This window comes from Macaca fascicularis, chromosome 7 (genome assembly GCF_037993035.2).
Source record: "Macaca fascicularis isolate 582-1 chromosome 7, T2T-MFA8v1.1".
NCBI lineage: Eukaryota > Metazoa > Chordata > Mammalia > Primates > Cercopithecidae > Macaca > Macaca fascicularis.
This window is the reverse complement of record NC_088381.1, coordinates 158,310,138-158,315,654: the sequence shown is the minus strand read 5'-3', so window position 1 is coordinate 158,315,654 and position 5,517 is coordinate 158,310,138. Positions and strand designations below refer to the sequence as shown.

The following is a 5,517-nucleotide window of genomic DNA, read 5'->3' as shown; positions in this document are numbered from 1 at the left end:
GTAAGCACACAAACGAGCCGAAGAAGGCACTTGGGGGGCTTAAGAGGCCGTTTTTCGGACCCAGGTCTAGCCTTTTTCCTTGGATTTTTGTATCCCAGAGTTCTCCGCGGCGCTGCAAAGCCTTCTGGGAAAGGCTCAAGACCTCCTCCGAGGTCTGGGGCCCAAAGGCCTGTTCTGGGCCGAGGTTGTAGAGTTATGGAGGGTTGGAGAGAGACCAGCAGATGCCCTGGAGCTGGGACTTCTCTACGATGTTGTTAGGTCCTGTTCTTTTTTCGAGCCTCAGTTACTTCGTCTTTAAATTGGGAATAGTGATACTCGACATCTCAAGGAAACCCTTGATGAAATGCAGAATGTTTTTATTACGTATTCCTTCCTTTCCTGTTATACTTATTTGTGAAATGCTTATTAGGTTGGTATTACTTAGCAGCCTAGAGCTAGGCGATTAGTATCCAAAATCTAATCAGTTTCTCTCTGGACGGGCACAGCACCCAGTGAAAAGAACTAACTTTTATTCTTGAGGGCCTACTGTATATCAGGTTATGGCTTTACAAATTTTTCTTAAGTCCCAGACATTTCCAGCAGAGCTGCATTGTTCAAAATTGGGGTACATAGTTCATTTAAGAAGTAATTAATCCTGGCCAGGAGCGGTGGCCCACACCTGTAGGTGGAAGGCTGGTTTGAGCCCCGGAGTTCATGACCATCATGGTCAACAGAGCGAGACTCCTGTCTCTTAAAGCTGGGCATGCTGGTACACACCTGTAATACCAGCTGCTCAGGAGGCCGAGTTGAGAGGATTGCTTGAGCCCAGAAGTTTGAGGCTGCAGTGAGCCATGATCTTGCCGCTGCATCCTGCCCTGGGGGGCGGACCTTGTCTCTTAAAAAAAAAAGAAAAAAAAAGTAATTCTAAATTATGTGCCATATGTGACAGAGCCCAATTGAGTCTTACACGTCTGTTACATCCTCTCATATAGTTCCTACACTTTTTGTAACGTTTCTCCTAATTTTTTTTTTTTCTTTTGAGACAGGGTCTCACTCTGTTGCCCAGGCTGGAGTGCAGTGGCTCTGTCATAACTCACTGCCGCCTGAGACTCCTGGGCTCAACTTCCTGCCTCAGCCTCATGAATAGCTGGAACTACAGGTGTGAACCACCAGGCCTGGCTAATTTTTTTTAATATTTAGTAGAGACGAGGTCTCACTGTGTTGACCAGGCTGGTCTCAAACTCCTGAGCTCAAGCGATCCTCTGCCTTGGTGCTCCGAAAGTGCTAGGATTACAGGCATGAGCCGCTGCGCTCGTCCTGTTTCTTATAGTTGTGAGTAATTTCTTGTGTAAAGTTGTAGTCTTCCCTTACTAGACTGTAATCTCTATCAGGTTGTGTTCATTGGAGCATAGTTAGCCCCAGCACAGGTCCAAAATATAATAGGTGTTAAATAAATATTTTCTAGATGTACAGATAGATAGTAGTTACTTAATAATTATGTGTTGCACGAATGCATGAGTGCACCTAAAAAGTGTATAGTACAAGATAGGATGTTATACATATCGTAGGTTAACTACAGGATTAATTACTTCTTTTTATTTATTTATTTATTTATTTTTTTGAGACCATGTCTTGCTCTGTCGCCCAAGCTGGAGTGTAGTTGTACGATCTTGCCTCACTGCAGCCTCCACCTCCCGGGTTCAAGTGTTTCTTCTGCCTCAGCCTCCCAAGTAGCTGGGACTACAGGCACTCGCCACCATGCCCGGCTAATTTTTGTGTTTTTAGGAGAGACGGGATTTCACCATTTTGGCCAGGCTGGTCTCGAACTCCTAACTTTAAAGTGATTTGCCCACCGCAGCCTCCCAAAGTGCTGGGATTACACTTGTGAGCCACTGCACCCAGCCCAGGAATAATTACTTCTAATAGAAGGTTCAAAGAAGGCTTTATGTAGGAACTAATTTTTTTTTCTTTTACTTTTTTTTTTTTTGAGGCAGTCTCACTCTGTCACCCAGGGTGGAGTGCAGTGGTACAATCTCAGCTCACTGCAGCCTCTGCCTCCCGGCTTCAAGTGATTCTTGTGCCTCAGTCTCCCAAGTAGCTTGGATTACAGGCATGCGCCACCACACCTGGCTAATTTTTTGTATTTTTAGTAGAAATGGGGTTTCACCATGTTGTCCAGCCTGGTCTGGAACTCCTGAGCTTAGAGGATCCGCCCACCTTGGCCTCCCAAAGTGCTGGGATTACAGGCATGAGCCAATGTGCCTGGCCTGCTTCTTTATTTTTTTTCTTAAGTAGAGACAGGGTCTTGCTATGTTGCCCAGGCTGATCTCAGACTGCTGGGCTCAAGTGATCCTCCTGCCTCAGCCTGCCAAAGTTCTGGGATTACAGGCATGAGCCACTGTGCCTAGCCAGGAGCTAAGTTTTGATGGATCTTCAGGAGAGTAGGATTTGGACAAATAAAGATGGTGGAAGGGTATACCAGGGCCTTCAAGTCCTGCAGAAGAAAAACATGAGAACTGCAAATCATCTAGTTTGTCTGGAGATATAGTGGCATAAAGAGGAGCCTTGGGAAATATGGTTGGGCTGGTGGTGATGGAGGGTAGTAATCTTTAATAACAAAGCTTTATCCTTTTATTTTGAGACGGGGAAATCGAAGTTTTGCAGAGGAGTCTTACTCTTAAATAATATTTATTTGACATCCTCTGGATATCTACGATCAGGAAAATGTGTGTAAAAGTATGTTTTATAAAGTATTGTCTTTTGAAAAAATGTAAATACAACATTATCTCCTGTAGTGAAAACAAGCCATAATTCTTTTCTGGTCATTTTCACTTACCAGTGTTCACATTTCACAAGATGTTTCAAAAATGGGATTTTACAGTTGGACTGTTCAAGTCAATTTCCAAAATAAAGCCAACGTTGCATTTTGTGGATGTATGCCTTAGGTCTCTTTCAATATAGGTCAGTTTTTCCCTCTCCTTCATTCCATGTGGTCGATTTTTTGAGGAAACCGTGTTATTTGTCCTGTAAACGTTTCCCACCAAATCCTCATAGTGTCACTTAACATGCTTCTGTATCCCAGTATTTCATATAAACTGGTATTTAGCTCTAGTCAATTAGTTATTCAGATTTAATCTTTTTGTTGAAAGTACCTCATTGGGGGAGCAGTGCACTTGCTATGGAATCATATCAGGAGGATGCCCTGTCTGACGTATTCTGTTTTAGTGATGTTAAGATTGACCAGTGGATTCATGTGTTTGCAACCTGTTTCATCCCATATGAAGCAGCCCGTGAACCTTACAGCTAATGATTTTTGCAGCCATTTATGATTATTGTTTAGATTCATTATTATTTCATTGAGGTTGCAAAATGGTTATTTTCTAATCGTATCATTCCTCCTGTATTTATTAACATCAGTTATTCTATGAAGAACTATTGGGATACGCTGAATACAGTTTAGTTAGGAAGGAAATATAGGATAAATACTTTTTTCTTTTTTTCTTTTTCTGAGACAGAGTCTAGCTGTCGCCCAGGCTGGAGTGCAGTGGCAAGATCTGGCTCACTGCAACCTCCACCTGTGGTTCAAGTGATTCTCCTGCCTCATCTTCCCAAGTAACTGGGACTATAGGCATGTGCCACCACTCCTGGCTAATTTTTGTATTTTTAGTAGAGACAGAGTTTTACCATGTTGGCCAGGCTGGTCTCAAACTCCTGACCTCAAACGATCCACCTGCCTTGGCCTCCCAAAGTGCGTGAGCCACCTCGCCTGGCCTAGGATAATTACTTGATTAGTTGATTCATTCCTTTCGTTAGTTTCAGAATAATGAGTTGGGGTCCCAGTAACTTCTAGAGGTGACCAGTGAGGTATGAAGTCTTTTGTTTTCATTATGAAGTCATGAATTTTTAACGTTTATATTTCAATACATTGCAGGTAGGCTTTTTTTTTTTTTTTTTTTTTTTTTTTTAAAGAGATGAGGTTTCACCCTGTCGCCCAGGTTGGAGTGTAGTGGCGCGATCATAGCTCACTGCAATCTCCAATTCCTGGGCTCAAGCAGTCCTCCTGTCTCAGCCTCCTGAGTAGCTAGGACTACTAGTGTGCACCACCACACTGAGCTGATTTATTTATGTTTTTAGAGATAGGGTCTTGCTACATTGGTCAGGCTGATCTTGAACTCCTGGCGTCAGGCGGTGCTCCCACCACAGCCTCCCAGAATGCTGGGATTACAGGCATGAGCCATCATGCCGGGCCTGACCCAATCATCTTTATTTAATAGCTTTCTTGCTTTCTGTCCAAAGAGATGTCCAGGAATCATCACTTATATTTTCTGTTGTGGCCTGGAGTTGGCCATTTCTCCAGGGAATCCTGGTTTCTTTTAGTGGAAAATGGTATGGATATATGAAAACCACACACTGGGTTGTTAGGGGTATCATCACCACTGTGTTGTCATTACTTCTAGACTTTTTCAGTGGATGGAACCAGGAAGAGAAAAATACATCAGGAATTCATATTAGTATTTCCACTCCAAATGTAAGATTATGAAACTTTTACTTCTTTGATTTAATTTTAAAATTTCTGTGTATGTTCAAAATAACAGTGTTAATGTGACTAATACTAACAGTTTCAGATTTTTTTATGGTTCTATTTGTTTTAAGGACGTAGCCCACAGTGGATATGCGGTCAATTTACTGAGTTTGAAAATCACTTGAAACAATTCCCTGTGTGATTTTATCACCAGTTTGATATATGGTGATATAAATGTAAATGTTTTCCATTTTTAGGCATTGTTTTTCTTTTTAATTTGATTTTGCTTTATAATGTTATGAAACACTTAGTCTGACGTTAAAATTGTAAACCAGGTATATTCAGAGAAGAAAAGCCTTCCATCTCTGTTTATCCAACCTGTCACTTTCCTTCCCCTGCAAACTAACATTTTCATTATCCTATGGTATCTTCCCATTTTTTTTTCTTCCTTTCTATAAGCAACTACATTTCCCCTCTCTTTCTTAAATGCGTACTATTCTGCATTTTACCTTGGATCCTGGAGATCGCTCTACACTCTATAGAGATCTTCCTCATTTCTTTTTACTAGTGCACAGAACTCCATCGTGTGGCTGTCACATGCTTTATTCAACTAGTCCCCTATTAAGGACATTTGGACTCTTTCCAGTCTTTTACTGTTATAAATAGAAGCAGTGTACATTTTGCCTTACACTATAAAAATGTTATAAAAATGTAAAATAGTGTTAGCAAGAGGTGGGTGCAGAGTTTCAATTAAAAAAAAAATGTTAAACTCCTGGACAGGAAAGACAGCCAATACCAAAATGAGTGAGAGGGGCGCTGTTCTCCTCTTTCTGGCTGCCATTAAAAGTTAGGCCAAGGGCCAGGCACAGTGGCTTACACCTGAAATCCCAGCACTTTGGGAGGCCAAGGCGGGCAGATCACTTGAGCTTAGGAGTTTGAGACCAGCCTGGGCTCTAATAACAACAACAAAAACTAGCAGGGTGTGGTGGTGTGTTCCTGTGGTCCCAGCTACTCGG

The 5,517-nt window shown here is 42.0% G+C and overlaps 1 protein-coding gene across 2 annotated transcripts in view; it reads left to right on the top strand.

The window, feature by feature from the left end:
• Positions 1-5,517, top strand: part of NRDE2 (NRDE-2, necessary for RNA interference, domain containing) — a 50,601-nt gene that overhangs the window by 275 nt on the left and 44,809 nt on the right. The gene's annotated exons all lie outside the window — the stretch shown is intronic.